The 15,483-nt window shown below is 51.2% G+C and overlaps 1 protein-coding gene and 2 long non-coding RNA genes across 5 annotated transcripts in view; 1 reads left to right on the top strand and 2 right to left on the bottom strand.

Moving 5' to 3' along the window:
• On the bottom strand, positions 1-6,846 carry LOC309616396. Its single transcript, XR_014237459.1, has 2 exons — positions 6,778-6,846; positions 1-1,385 (listed from the first exon to the last, which is right to left on the bottom strand). It is a non-coding gene; the product is annotated as an uncharacterized lncRNA (long non-coding RNA).
• The window catches only part of LOC309616393, a 12,874-nt gene continuing 1,063 nt past the window's right edge, over positions 3,673-15,483 (top strand). The window contains exons 1-3 of one of the 3 annotated variants that reach the window (XR_014237454.1): positions 3,673-7,266; positions 11,116-11,283; positions 12,100-14,397. This is a non-coding gene — a long non-coding RNA (uncharacterized lncRNA). The other 2 variants (XR_014237455.1, XR_014237456.1) reach the window with 2 other exon arrangements.
• WFDC1 (WAP four-disulfide core domain 1) overlaps positions 14,399-15,483 on the bottom strand; it is a 27,623-nt gene continuing 26,538 nt past the window's right edge. The window contains exon 7 of the mRNA XM_082366937.1: positions 14,399-14,835. The gene's annotated coding sequence lies outside the window, so the exon portion shown is untranslated. The remainder of the gene's footprint in view (positions 14,836-15,483) is intronic.

Consider the following 15,483-nt stretch of genomic DNA (forward strand, 5'->3'; position numbering starts at 1 on the left):
AAAAAATTCTATTTACTCTTCAGAGCCTGGCGAGCATCATGGGATATGGTAACTTACCAAAACAAACAAACAAACAAACGAAAACCAACAACAAAAAAGCTTTTGGGCTTCCCTGGTGGCGCAGTGGTTGAGAATCTGCCTGCCAATTCAGGGGACATGGGTTCAAGCCCTGGTCTGGGAGGATCCCACATGCCACGGAGCAACTAGGCCTGTGAGCCACAACTACTGAGCCTGCGCGTCTGGAGCCTGTGCTCCGCAACAAGAGAGGCCGCGATAGTGAGAGGCCCGCGCACCACGATGAAGAGTGCCCCCCGCTTGCCACAACTAGAGAAAGCCCTCGCACAGAAACGAAGACCCAACACAGCCAAAAATAAATAAAAATTAAAAAAAATAAAAATTATAAAAAATTATAAAAAAAAAAAAGCTTTTCTCCCTTGATGAACTGTCCACTTTTTCCCAGCATTGAACTTTCGGTCTTAGCTCTCAGGAACCTCCGTGCTCTGTTTCGTGCTCAGTTAACGCTAAGCTTCACCTTATCAGGCTGTATCAGTTACCAACCTCCCGTCTGCGAGCAGCAGAAACTGACTGGTTATTTTAAACAGAAAGGGAATTTGGTGGAAGGATGTCAGGTCTGCCAGGACTATGCAAGAGGAGGGAGAGAGAACCGTCCTTCTCAACTTCCCCAGTGGGAGTGGGATGGGCTCCCGGACCACCCGCCTATCCATCCAGCAGAGAGTTGCTGAGTGGGAGGAGCTGGGGGCGGGGCAGTGATGGTGGGAGGAAGTGTCGGGTAAAGGCTACAGGTGTTCTCTGTAACCAGGTGTTTTAGGGTAAACACCTCCTCCCACTTCGTTAGAGTTTTTCTCAGTGTCTTGCTTTGGGTTCTCCCAAACCCAAAGATTTGAACGCATGTTGTTTGAGAGGTGACCCCAGGAAACGCTGGCAGAGGGGAATGAGGCAGGGCTGGGAAGGGGGCCATCTGGTCCTCCCTGATGGGGGCTGACCGTGTTCCTGCAGTTGAAAGAGAGCCCTCAATGGGGAGTCAGGTGTTCTCGGGAAGCAGCTTTCTGCAGAGGAGGGGATGCTGAGGGTCAGGGGGCTGGAGGCACTGCCACGTCTGCTACCCTGGGCTTTATATGTACACTGCAAACATTTTCACACCCCATATTCCATGTGTTGATAAGTCTGCTCTGTCCCGCTCCTTTGCATAATATAAGTTATGAGCTCCACAGACCTTTCTTTTCCCTTCGTGCCAATCGCTGTGCTGCTGGCGAAAGAAATGTCAGCTAGATCAGGAAGAGGAAACGTTTTGTCTTCAACAGCTCTGGAGAATGAGATCCTATTCTACCCCACGGAATCGTCCTTGCAACTGTTACGATTTTTACCTGGTTGAACGGAAATGAAACAGTCTTAGAGGGCCACAGAACACAAAGGTACTGCTTAATGAATGATTACCAGGTGAACCCCCTCGGAACCACCAGCCGGGCTCCGCCATGTGCCCCCTCCAACGACAACCACGCCCCTCCCCACAGATGTACCCATTCTCCTGACGTACGGTCATATGTTCATCATTTCCTATGTCCTGTACAGTTCTTTAACCAACACGTTTCCCATCTGCATTTGTTTCCTAGGGCTGCCATGACAGTCACAAACTTAGTGGCAACACAAATAGATTCTCTTAGGGTTCTCTTACAGGTCAGATGTCTGAAACAGTCCTACCGAACTAAACTCAAAGTGTCTGCAGGGCTGCATTCCTTCTGGAGGTGCTGGGGAGAATCCATTCTCTTCTCTTTTCCAGCTTCTAGAAGCCACCCACATTCCTTGGCTCATGACCCCTCTCTCCATCTTCAAAACCAACAATGCTGGTTGGGTCTTTCTCATGCTGCTTCACCCAGCTTTCAACCCCCCTGCCACCCTCTTATAATGACCTTGTCACCACACTGGGCCCACCTGGACCATCCAGGATCATCTCCCATCTCAAGATCCTCAACTCAGTCACACACCTGCAAAGGCCCTTTTGCCAGGTCAGGTCATATATTTACAGGTTCTGGGGCTTAGGTCGTGGATACCTTTGAGAGGCCATTATTCTGCCCACTGCTCCATCCATCTTTTTCCCCTCCACCCCTTCCATTTTATCTGTTGAGACACCCTGGCCGTCTGACCTGTAGCATTCCCCACAGTCTGGATTTTGCTGGTTGCACACTCCAGGTGCAGTGCTGCATGGCCCTCTGTCCTGGGAAATTTCCTGCAAACTGGCAGTGGGATTCAGAGGTTGGATCAGGCTAAGGCTCCATCCCCTTGGTCTTGTGTGTTTCCATCAGGAGGCTCCTTGTGGCTGGTGGTCTCTTTTTGTGATGTCAGTATCACTAATGTTCAATATCCAGATCCACTCATTCCCTGGGGATTGCAAAACTGTGATATTCCAATCCTATCAATTGCCTTTCAATGTATTAGTTGGGATACTTTCATCAGGAGATGCTTCCTCTCATCTATATATAGTTTGTTACCAATGGAAACAGGAAGGCAGAATCACTGCTTGATTCCCTCCCTTGACCGGTTTCAAGATAACAAGCCAGTTCCTATCATCCTCCGAAGGAGATCCACTAGTTTTTAAAAACATCCCTGTGAACTCATGAATGTAAACGTAGATGGGTTTCAATCCAATGCAATATTATCCTTCCTGAAGCTCCCATGGTCATGTCTTTGACCACGGGGAGCCTTTTCAAGCTGGCTTCAGAGTTCTTTTAGCATAATCCCAGGAGTCTCTCTTTGACAGTTCCCTTGCCATTTGGGAAAACAAAATATTCCAGCCTTCTCTTGTACATTTCCAGCCCTGGAATCAGCTATGTCTCTGAGAAGCCCTGCTTTTTTAATTTTCAAAAAAATGGGAAATGGCATTTCAAGACCACAATCTGTGTGTTAGGCTACAGAGGTGGCCACTTTTTCTAGGACTTTTAAGGGGGCAGGGTTGGCTAATGTCAGTGTATTTTCAAAATGAAACACCTTGGGAGTTCACACTGTGACCCTCTCCCACGTCTGCAGGTGGATGGTGGTCTCACATCGTGACTTGTCCTGATCACATTATTTGATTGGCAGCTCTATCCCCTCAAAGGTTAAAACCTATGACTCTTCTGTCACACGCCTGCAGGTAAAAGAAACAAGGTTTCTATCCCTCTGTTAGATTTTTCATGTAAACCAAGGGTTTGAGAGCCTGTGACCTATTTAAATGAACAATTCTTAACTGAAGTTGCAGAGCCTTGGGGACAACCAAACCTGGGGCAATTGTCTCATCAGTGTTAGCTCGGAACCCGGCCATGACCTCCTGCTCCCCCTGCACCCCCAGCCTTCCTGGTGTCCAGGGCTCCCCGTGCTTGACTGTTCCTGCCTCCTGTCTCCCTACCGGGGCCCTGGGGGAGAGGAACCTTCCTGAGGCTCCCAGATGCATCACAGCTCTTGCAGCTCAGAGGCCCCCCCTCCCGCCTTCCCCCCCGGGACTCTGGGGAGCCCATCGCCCTGGGCAACCGTGAGCTCCTCCCGTACCATCTCTGGCCATGGCAGTGTCTTGTAGTCTCCCTGCCTCAGGGGCACTCCCTGCTCTTCCCGCTGAGCAGCCCCCAAATCTCCTTCCCGTTCTCTTCCGGGAGGCCCCCCCGCCCCGGCCCTGCCCGTGAGAAGCAGGCTCCCGTGGACGTGTTTCGAGCTCACTCGCAAGCATCCTACGATGGTGTGTAGGTTAGGCTATACTTCCCTTGGCTCTGCCACCCCTGTTTGGTCAGAACAGCTAGTCCTTCCGTAATACCCGCTGTGCACCAGGAACCATTCTAAGCACTTAACTAGTTTCTCTGCACAGCCGGACTAGGAGGCTGGTGCCGTCATCCACGTATTTTATGGAGGAGGAAACTCTGGTTCAGGGTCACCTCGGGAGCGGGTGGACTCACTGGGCTCCTGAGTCGGCTGGAAGGCAACGCTGCTTAAGACCAAACCCTCAGCATCCTTTGGGGAAGGAGCCAGAAGCTGCATAAATAACAAATCAACAGTGCAAGAAGGGAAACACCTCCCTGGGCCGTCATCCTTCTCAGGAGCAGCAGTTCTGGAGTTCCAGATGGCATCAGAGTCACCGGGAGGGCATGCTGAAACACAGACTGCTGGGACTGACAAGGGCTTAATCTCCAAAATGTACAGACAGCTCATACCACTCAACAACAAAAAAACAAACAACCCAATCGAAAAATGGCAGAAGACCTAAACAGAAGACATACAGGTGGCCAAAAGGCACACGAAAAGATGCTCAACATCACTAATTAGTAGAGAAATGCAAATCAAAACTACAATGAGGTATCACTTCACACCGGTCAGAGTAGCCATCATCAAAAAGTCTACAAATAACAAATGCTGGAGAGGGTGTGGAGAAAAGGGAACCCCACTACACTGCTGGTGGGAAGGTAAGCTGGTGCAGCCACTGTGGAACACAGTAAGGAGGTTCCTTAAAAACTGAAAATAGAATTACCATATGATCCAGCAATCCCACTCCTGGGCATATATCCAGAGAAAACTGTAATTCAAAAAATACATGCACCCCTATGTTCATAGCAGCACTACTCACAATAGCCAAGACGTGGAAACAAACGAAATGTCCATTGACAGATGAATGGATAAAGAAGATGTGGTATATATATATACAGTGGAATACTACTCAGCCATGAAAAAGAATGAAATAATGCCATTTTCAGCAACATGGATGGACCTAGAGATTATTATACTAAGTGAAGTAAGTCAGACAGAGAAAGACAAATAGCATATGATGTCACTTATATGTGGAATCTAAAATATGATACAAGTGAACTTATCTACATAACAGAAACAGACTCACAGACATAGAGAACAGACTTGTGGTTGCCAAGGGGGAGGAGGGTGAAGGAGGGATGGAGTGGGAGTTTGGGATTAGCGGATGCAAACTATTATATACAGCATGGATAAACAACAAGGTCCTACTGTATAGCACAGGCAACTATATTCAATATCCTGTGATAAACCGTAACGGAAAAGAATATTGAAAAAGAATGTATATATATATATACATATATATATGTATGTATAACTGAATCACTTTGCTGTACAGCAGAAATTAACACAACATTGTAAATCAACTATGCTTCCATAAGAAATAATAAAATTAAAAAAAAAAAAACCCACACACAGACTGCTGGGCCCAACCCCAGAGTTCCTCACTCGTTAGGGCTGGGGTGGCCTGAGAACCTGCATTTCTAATGAGTTCCCTGGTAATTCTGATGCTGTGGGCCTGAGGAACCCCCTTTGGAAACTGCTGCTCTAGTGAACTTGCCTGCCGGGGAAGAGCAGGACTTGGCTGGGACCGTGCTCCCTCCCAGGGCACGTGGTGTGGTGGTTCCACCTCGAACTTTCCCGTCCAGGTGGTCCTGTGATAATGACCTTATGATTATGTTAAAAAACATACTTATCTGTTAGAGATGCATTCGGAAGCATTCACAGGTGATGTATATGATGTCTGGGATTTACTTTAAAATACTCCAGACTCTACCTCTGCAAGAAGTTGAGGGTCTGGATGAAGCAATGGTAGCTGGCTGATGAGTCCAAAGACGTTCCTTCTACCACTTTCTACGCCTTGTTTACATTTGAAAGTGTTAATAATAAGCCTTTTGATCTCAGGTAGGAAGAAAGCTCTGGCTCCCCACTTAGTAAACTGTTTGACCTTGAGCTAGAAACTTGCAGTATCTGAGCCTTGATTCTTTCTGCTCTCAATGCAGGTGGTGGCATCTTCCCAACCTGGATGTCGAGGACACATTGGATGTTAGATGTTAGCGCTCACCTTGGCATATAACCCATGAGACTTTAATCCCCTCAATTTACTCTGCTCTCGCGCATTCTCCAGCCTGGCCAGGGCAGTGCCTAATGGGCAGGGGACTCGCCCATCTCAAGGCACCCGTTCAACAAGTTCCTGGGCTGAGCGTGGAACTTTCCAGAAGCCTGCCCACTTGGGATCAGGTGGTGTGGATGTGGAAGGTAGGGTGGGGAGGCCACGCGTGTGTTCCCAGGACGTGAGGCTTCCAGGCGGTCACAGGCAGGACGGCCTCCCCACAGTGTGGCTTAGACCTGCCAGGGGTTTCTGTAGCCACTGGGTCTGAGGCAGGAAATCCCTGGCATCCAGTTCAAAGGTGGTTCCAGTGGCTTCCACGGGGCCTTCAGCTTGCCAAACCGTCTCAATCAAGGCGTGTTTTGGTTGGTGTTCTGTATTGTTTTGGTTTTGGTTTGGTTTTGATTGCAAAAAAAAAAAAAAAAAACCCATTTGTGCTAGCCCAGGGCAAAGTCAGGGGCAGCCGGCGACTGGGAACCACTGAGCTGTTTCCTTGAACCTCAGTACAGGAAGGGGAGGGCGGCCAAGTCTCGTATCAGTTGGAAGCAAGTCCTGGAAAGCTGTCCAGAACCTGTTGGCTTCTCTCTCTCTTTCTCTCCTCTTCCTTCTCCTCCTCCTCCTCTCCCACTGGCTCTTTCTCCCATCCCTCTTCCTCATGGACAAGGCAGGAGGTGCCCTCCGCACAGCCCCAAGCCCCATCCCCCTGTCCGTACCACTAGCAGAGCCAGCTGATGTTTGCCCAGCATTGTCTGTGTGCCAGGTGTTGGGCGAAAAGCTTCACCACCAGGATTTCATGTAATCCCACAGCAGCCATGCGGGAAGGTGCTGCTTTCATCCTTCCGACTTCCAAAGAAGGAACTGAAGCATCAAGGGGTTCAAGAAGTTACCTGAGGCCACGCTGCTGAGAGGAAGCTCCTGAGCTAGGCTCCTAGTCACGGCCATGCTACCTTCCGACGTCAAAAAGACTCAAGAGCATTGGGGGGAGGAATCTGACAGGCTTAGCTTGAGTCAGGTGACCTGTTTCTCCACCAATCAGGTGTGGCCAAGGAGGCTGGTCTCAGAGCATCAACATGGCAACCTCCAGGCCCAACATTAGAGAACCGCTGTCAGGTGGGGCGGTGATCCTGGCACCTGATCTCACTTCCGTTCCTTTCTTCCTTCCTGAGGAGCCTTCCACGGACGCAGATCCCTGCTGCGTTTGTCTTCCCACTTATGGAGTTAGATGAGGCCTGAGTTCAAATCCTGCCTCCACCGTTTTCCTGATGGTCGTCTCTTGGGCGAATGACTTCACCTCTCTGAACCACAGTGTTTTCATCTGTAAATGCAGACCGTAAGACTGGCCTTCTTGGGGAGAAGCAAACGAGATCATAACCCAGGTAAACCCTTCAGTGGCTTCCCACTGTTTTCACGGTCAAGTTCAAACTCAAGATGTGAATTGGCTGGCACCCGCTTAACTTTCTACCCCACATCCTCCCACTCCCAGAGTGCCCCCCTTCTCCAGCCATGCCCAGCTGTGCCTCTGCACATACCGTTCCCTCTGCCTCGAATGCCTTTCCTCTTCTCCCCCAATCTAAGTTAGCTAACTTGCTCCTGAGTGGGTTGAATTGTGTCCCCCCGCAAAAAGTTGTGTCCGCATCCTAACTCCAGAACCTGTGTATGTGACCTTATTTGGAAATAGAGTCTTTGCTGATGTACTTCAATTAAGGATCTTGAGATGAGATGGTCCTGGGTTTAGGGTGGGTCCTAAATCCAATAAGTGTCCTTATAAACCAAAGGAGAGGGAAATCTGGGACACACAGACACAGAGGGGAAGGCCATGGGACGATGAAGACAGATTGCAGTGATGGGTCTGCAAGATGAGGAATGGCACGGGTTACTGGCCACCCCCAGAAACTGGACAGGGGCATGGGACAGCCTCTGGAAGGAGCCAACTCTACTGACACCCTGACATGGGCCTCTGGTCTCCAGAGCTGGGAGACGCTACATTTCTGTTGTTTATGGTAATCTGTATGGTAGTTACAGAAAACTCGTACCCGTTAACTTAGCTCAGAAGCCCCTCCTCTGGGAAGCCCTCCCTGACCTCTCAGCCTGCACAGATGCCCAGAGCCTACATAAGCTTTATCCTAGCCCTTTCCACCATGCCTGTGATCACCCACACACCAGTGTCTCCCCCTCCAACCTCTTCCAGAGGAATCCACACTCCACAGACCTCCAAGCTGTCGACAACAGATGATTCTCGGATGGTGGAATTTCAGGCAGCAGCCTGCAGGCGCCCACAGGGAGAAGTCTGTCTGGAGCTGGGTGCCACCAGCGCCTCACCTGAGGGCCTGCTCACCTCTTCCCAGGTGGAAGCACGCAGAGGCCTTCCCTGGGGTCATCAGATAAAGTCTGTCCGGCACTATGTCCCCTGGAAGGGCGCCCCTCTGCCTTCCCTTTACCCTGCCTTGCTGATCTCTGTGAGATGGTCTACAAAAAGATCTGGGGTCGGGAAGATAGTTAATCCTGGCAACTCTGATGGAAACTGGCCCCAGGGAAGACGGTGGCTATGTCAGCCAGCCCAAGGGACAGAGAGACTGTTTAATTAAGTTTGTTCTTATGGAGAAGCTGGCCCTGTGGGTGAGATTCCTGTCCTCAGCCAAGTGCCCCCAGGGTCCAGCTGCTTTTCAGGCGCCTTGGAGGAGGCTGAGCTGATTTGCCCAACTGTTTCCTGGCTTCCTGGGGCCCTGCTTACCCTCTGGAGGGACGTAGCTCTCTCAGAGGCTGGGCATCCCCCCCTCCAGCCCCCCACAGCTGTGGGACGGTCCCCAGACAGCCAAAGAGGTGGCCATGGCCTCTGTGGTCTCTTCAATATGGGAGGCTTTGTGTGTGTGGCAAGAGAGAAAACTCCAGACTGAGGATTCGGGGGAGTGGGGTCGGCCTCTTGCACTTCCTGGGAGAGGGGGAAATGGCCAGTTCCAAGCTAGGTGACCCTGGGTGAATCGCTTCTCCCCTCCCAGGTTCCTCTGTGGAACCAGAGAAAACCCACATGCTCTGTGGATGGTGCCATTGCCAGCTTCCTGGTGGCAGTACTGCGCTGTAGTTACACAAGGTGTCACCATGGGGGAGGTGGGCCTCTCTGGACCTTTCCTCACATGTTCTGTGAATTTACTATTATTTTAAATTTAAATTTTTTGGGGGGGTGCCGCGCTGCGTGGCACGCGGGATCTTAGTTCTCCAACCGGGGATTGAACCCACGCCCCCTGCAATGGAAGCGCAGAGTCTTAACCGCTGGACCGCCAGGGAAGTCCCTTAAAAATGTTTTAAAATTATTTTCAAAAAAGAAAAATAAAAACAGGTAGACGACCATAGTAAGAAATAGAATCTGACTTCAACAACTAATGGCAAAAAAAAACAGAGCAGCCGCATTCTTTCCTTCTTACAGTCTTTTCCAGAAAGTCTTCCTATAATGTGTACTTCCTGGGAGACTGACAACTATGTAATATCTCTCTGTTCTGAATGGCTGCAGATATAAGAATGTCATAATCAAGTCAACTATTTCATCCAAAACTCAACACCTAGATGTGTTCTTTTTATCTTTTTAATTAATTAATTAATTTTATTTTTGGCTGTGTTGGGTCTTCGTTGCTGCGCGCAGGCTTTCTCTAGCTGCGGCGAGCGGGGGCTACTCTTCGTTGCGGTGCATGGGCTTCTCACTGTGGTGGCTTCTCTTGTTGCGGAGCATGGGCTCTAGGCACACGGGCTTCAGTAGTTGTGGCACGCGGGCTCTAGAGCGCAGGCTCAGTACTTGTGGCGCACGGGCTTAGTTGCTCCGCGGCATGTGGGATCTTCCCAGATCAGGGCTTGAACCTGCATCCCCTGCACTGGCAGGCGGATTCTTAACCGCTGCGCCACCAGGGAAGTCCCTAGATGTGTTCTTAAACCACACAAATTAAAGGCTTTTTCTAGCTGATTTAAAAGAAAAAGACAAAGGTCGAACCTCCCAAGGAGTCAGATCTGGAATTAGTTTACTTGGGTCTGTATCTTCACTCTGCCATTTACTGGCTCTGTGATCCTTGCTAAGTGACTATTTCTCCATGCCTCAGTTTCCCTCATCTGTAAAATGGGTGTCAAGAGTCTCTTCCTCATGGGTTGGAAGAGCTCGGATGAGTGGCTGGTTTCTGTAAAGGGCTTCCAGAGGCGCCTGGCACGTGATCCGCTCTCAGAAGGTGCTGGCGACCACGTTAAGGTTGCCACGAGAGCAGTGAAATAATACAGGGCAACGGCTGAGCGGAGGGAGATTCCTGTAAGAGCTGACTGTCCCCATGGCTGCCTGGCTGGGTGTGACCTTGGGCAAGTCGCGAGACACTGTGGGGTCTTTGCTGCCCTCCCCTGTGGAATGAGAGGTGGAATCTAGGAGACTGTCTGGCCAGCCCCACGTGCGTGTTTTCCTGGGACCCCCTCCTGGCTCGGCATCCCCACCCTCACCCCCGTGGCCATTGCTGATGGGGGACCTGCCGGTTCTTCCTCCCTGCTTCCCATGGCCTCAGTCGATGGGCCCAGATGTGGGTGCCTTCCCCAGGGTGTCACAGGGGAGGCGTCCCATTCACGGGGAGCGTGCGCTGGATGGAGCTCTAGTGGCCTGGGGCCACTCTCATGTCCCGAGGAGACAGTGGCTCTGCCCAGAGAAAATGGAGAGACGTGGGGGACTCCATCCCTGGTTCCCGCTGTCCCTGAAGCCCAGGTGTGGTCCTGTCCTCCCAAGCTGTGGCCGCTCACTTCTGCCTTAGAGACGATAACAACAATAGCAGCGATCGCTTATAGAACCCATGCTACGAGCCAGACATTGTTCTGAGAACTGCACATATTTCCACACTTTTACTCCTCATCACAGCCCAGAGTATCATCACCCCCTTTTGCAGATGGGGAAACCGAGGCACAGTGACTTACTTGTGCAAGATCACACACTAGCGAGTGGCAGGGCTGGGACTTGAACCCCATCAGCCTAGCACCAAAGCGGTGCCCCCATCCACGCCTCCTGTCTCTCCTGGCGGCCCTCTTTGCCCCAGCTGCTCGGCCGGGATCCTGTCATTGCCAGCAGCACAGCGGACCTCTAGCCCCTGAGGGTCCTTCAACTCTGGTCCAGTGCACTGTCTGCCTTCCTTCTGCCTCTTCACCCTGAGGACCCAGGACCGGCCTTTCTGGGTTTCCCACCTGTTTTCACAACTCTCATCTCCTTCGTGCTGCAGCAGGTGTGGCAGGCGTCATCCCGTTCCATCGTGGTAGAAACTGAGTCTCAGAGAGGCTAAGCTCTGTGTCCAGGGGCACACAGCTGCGACCGCCACCGGAACCCGGCTCCAAGTCCAGAGGTCTCTCACGTCCCGGACCACAGGACCTCTGCTCACACTTTAGCTCAGGTGAGCAGCCCTGACACCCGGTTTCCAAATCAATCAGGTCCAAGGAAGGGCTTTGCCAGCTCCCAAGGGAACAGTGCTCTGGGCTCAAAGCCAAGAAACACAGCTGAGCTCCGGGTACGTACCCCAGTGCCTGCAATCACCCATTCATCTGTGTGTCTTCCTCCAGAATGAGGACCCGGGGCAGAGACATAAGGGGGAAAGCCGGGGAGGGCAGAGTGGAGGTTCCACCAGGAAGGGGGCTTGCAAGCCCATCCCTGGGGCCACGTGATGGAGGGGCAGAGCCCTGGAGTCAGAAGGCGGTGGTTCCAATCCCCACTAGACCATAAACGCCATGCAGGCAGGGACCGTTTCTGGGCTGTTCCCCTCTGTGTCTCAGATGGAAACTAAGACAGGCAGCATATATCATAATAACCCAAGCAGAACATTATATATAATTAAAAGATACAAAGCGCTGCCAACTAAGCTGCTATGATGCTTTCACCTTTCTATTGTAAACTTAGTAAAGACCTCTTTCAGATTTATTTAGACATAGATTTTAATCATGCCTCATTCTTGCGCATACATCAGAAAGAAAATGTAAGTGAGATAAATGGGATAAGGTCTTTCCTAGAAGGTCATCACGCTTGGATCAAACCCTTCCGAATCACTTTTCCACTCAGAGTTGCCAGGGTCCAAGTTTTTCTGCCAACGTGGCCTCTGAATCCCCAAGATTCTGATGACGCAGAATTTCCCAGAAGGCGGTTCCTTGGTTTTTCCTGGAAGTTTCCACCGAGTTGCTTACACCCAGCCTGCATGTTTAAATGTGCTCACGTGCAGGCAATGACGCCTGGTGGTCACGACTAGGACACTTCCCAGCTTCGGGGACGTGGAAAGGTGAAAAAAAACGTGCATCTTGCATTCGCCAAGAAAAGGTGGTTCGTGCTTGGTAAATATTTCTTGATAGATGGAATGTATGAATGAGTGAATGAGTACCCGATGAGTGAGTGGGAAAGTTAATTAATTACCCTGAACCTAAGGGAAATGCACCAATGAAACTTACTGATGGATGAAGTGAGATAATTAGAGTCTCGGTATTTGGGCTTAAACAGAGGCGCTCAGCTGGGGGCCCATGGACTCTTGGGCCAAGGTAATAATAATAAAGAATGATAACCATACCCGCTGACTGCTCTCTATACACCATCTCTCATAATCCTCCCCGGCAACTCTGAAAGGCAGTTACCCTTATCGCACCCATTTCACAGAGGAAGAAACTGAGGCTCAGCGAGGGGAAGTGCCTTGCCCAGGATCAGAACCCAGGTTGACCAGCCTCTACTCTCTCCACCCCACCTAGTGGACAGCCCCCCAGAAGTGGGGGTGAGCTCCACCCTGTCCCCAGGGCCCTCTGCGGATCCGTACACCAGCAGTGTCCCCTTCTGGGCCTCCATGGCTGGAGGGAATGTGCTTGGATGGGTCTCTGGAGCCCGAGCTGTGAGCAGGTCAGACCAGTTTGGAATCCAGACCCTGGCACTTACGGGCTGTGTGACTTTGGGTGAGTCCTTTCAGATTTCTGACACCCAAGTCTCTGCTGGTTGTAATTGTTTACCCCTGCCACGTATGGCCAGCCATGAAGGGGACGGTCCCTCAGACCTCTGGTCCTCAGCGCTGATGGTCTGGCTGCTCATTCCCGCCACCTCCCTGGGAGGGAGCTTTAGCCAACTGCTCAGGTCCCGTCCAGACCAGTGAGATGGACCCTCCAGCACAGACAGATGGGGCGCTGGGGATTTCATGGGTGACCCACGCTGTGACCCCTGAAATCACGTGTATAAATTCCACAACATGCCTCGCATGGATTGACATAAACCTCAGTATCTGAGATGGAAATCAGATTTGTCTCTGGTCGGACCTGCCATTCTTGGATAAAGGCATCTTCCTTTTCCATCAACGGGAAGGTCAAAACCTCCCCCAGCCAGTGTGACAAAGGCACACTTTACACAACTTTGACATGAATCGCTTGACTGTTCTTCTCTCATATTGCATACACAAAAACAAAGCAAAAACAAAGAAACCATCAAAATAATTCTTGAGCAATGTGAACGCACGGATGCTCAGAAACGACCAAAAAAAAAAAAAAAGGCCCATCGGTCATCAGTTTCCACTTTAAATTGGACTTGGCGTATTTTCCAAGAGAGTCTGGATGTTATCTGCAGAAGAAGTGTGGATGTGTGGGCTGGGGGAGGGCCGTGAGTGGGGGGCAGGGGTGAGGAGAGATGCTTGTTTTTAAAATACGGGTACTCAGGAGTCTTCGCACAAGCCCATCTTGGAATTTGAAAGGTCAAGTCCTGCCGAATGATTGATCATCGATCCATATCAGTCACCAATGGGGCTGTCTTACATGCCCAATGAATTGAATCACTTCCCCCAAAAGCCGTTGGATGTGTGCGTCCATTTTGGTGCAGTCACTGTTGAGATTTGGATTGTGTAACAGATGCCCCCAGGGCTCTGCCCGTGTCCTCCTGGGTCCCCTCCCTGGCAGGGGGTGGGCTGCCCCCGGAACTGACAAGCGCTCCTCCGAGGGACAGCCCTTACCCCACCACTGAGCGGGGCTCGGCTCCCTTGCCTCCTGAAGGGGCCAGCGCCACAGTGGGACTCGAACCCACTTACATCATTTGCAAAATGAACATGCGGGCCCCTTGCTCAACTCTGTTAAACCAAGCGCGGGGCCCTTCTGAGCACCTGTATAGGTGCCGCCCCTGGAGCTGGTCCTGGTGGGACACAGGCTGCCTCTGGGACCCCCAGGGGGTCTCGCCAAAGGTACCCTCCTCGGGACCACCTTACATCACCTGGTAGGACCTCTTTCTCTTCCTGCCCCACTGCCCCACACCTCTGCTAGTTCTTCCCAGGAACCTTCCTAATAAATCGCTTCCTAATAAATCAAATCCTCCTCCCTGTGCTTCAGAGGGACCCACACGGACACGGTACACGTGTGGCCCAGACAGCGCAGGGGTCCAGAAGCAGAGCTGAGCTGACATCTCACCCCAATCACACCCATCCCCCTCCCACTCCCAGGACTCTACGGCTTCCGCACCTCCAATTTAAGATCATCAGGTGCTAACACTATGAATCACGCATGAGTAGGTAAGTTCACGTCCATTTTATGATGAGCAAACGTATCTTGAGAACATTTGGGATGGGTACATGCCTCCAAGAGTCAAACCTGGAAGAAATCTGTACCAACCAAGACACTGACCTCTGTCTTAGAAAGGGGCTTCACACAGCTCACAAAGGCAGTGACTTCTTCCCACGGGAGATCTGGGGAGCTGCAAGGTCAAGGGGACTGCTAGGTGGGCCTCATTTCCAGGACGATAAAACAGGGACCCGGAGCTGGCGAGTGGCTCCCACGAAGTCACCCTGCCGGGTGCGGCCACCCAGGGGTTGAGAGCCAGGGGTCCTGTCTCCAAGCATCTCTGGGGTCATGCTCTGTTGAGCTGGGCATGACCTCTGGGGGTCAAATCATTTTTTACCCAACGGTTTCTGAGGCTTAGCAGAAAGTGGAGGGATGTTCTTCCAGGTTGGCTGAAAGGGAAGCAAAGAGGGAACGAATATGAACCACTGCTTGGGTTCATAGGAACCCAAGAACATGGGGTCAAAAGTGTGTGTCATCCACTTCCTCCTCGCCCACCGGAAACACCAGAAAGATGCCAGCTTCCACTAAGACTAAATTCTTAACTCACTGCTAAGTCTCTCTAGGTTCCATCTTCCTCTTCCCTTCTTACCTGATTCTGTGTGGATCGTTCTTACAACCTTGGTTGTACGTGAATCTTTTTGCCAGTTTCCAGTTTGTTTTCAGTGAGCGTTGCTCCATGTGGAGATGTGTTTTTGATGCATTCGTGGGGGGAGGTGGGCTCTGTGTTCTCCTCCTCTGCCATCTTGTCTCCCCTCCCATCTTACTTAGTTCCTAATGCCTCCCTCCCCATCACTCCCATTTTACAGATGAGGAGACTGAGGCTTGGAGAGTGGAAGTCATTTGCCTAAGGTCACCTTGTGGTGGAGCAGGAATTTAAAGTTCTGGCCGGCTGGTTCTTAAGAGCCATCCCAAATCATCTCTCACTGTCCCGTTCTTTCCCACTGGCCCCAGCATGTCCCTGTGTAAGGTTCACAGACTCAGGTGGGTCAGACCCACTCCAAGGACTGTTCCTGTCATCAGCAGGTAATAGACATGTT

This window comes from Balaenoptera borealis (genome assembly GCF_965194805.1).
Source record: "Balaenoptera borealis genome assembly, chromosome: 19".
Classification (NCBI taxonomy): domain Eukaryota; kingdom Metazoa; phylum Chordata; class Mammalia; order Artiodactyla; family Balaenopteridae; genus Balaenoptera; species Balaenoptera borealis.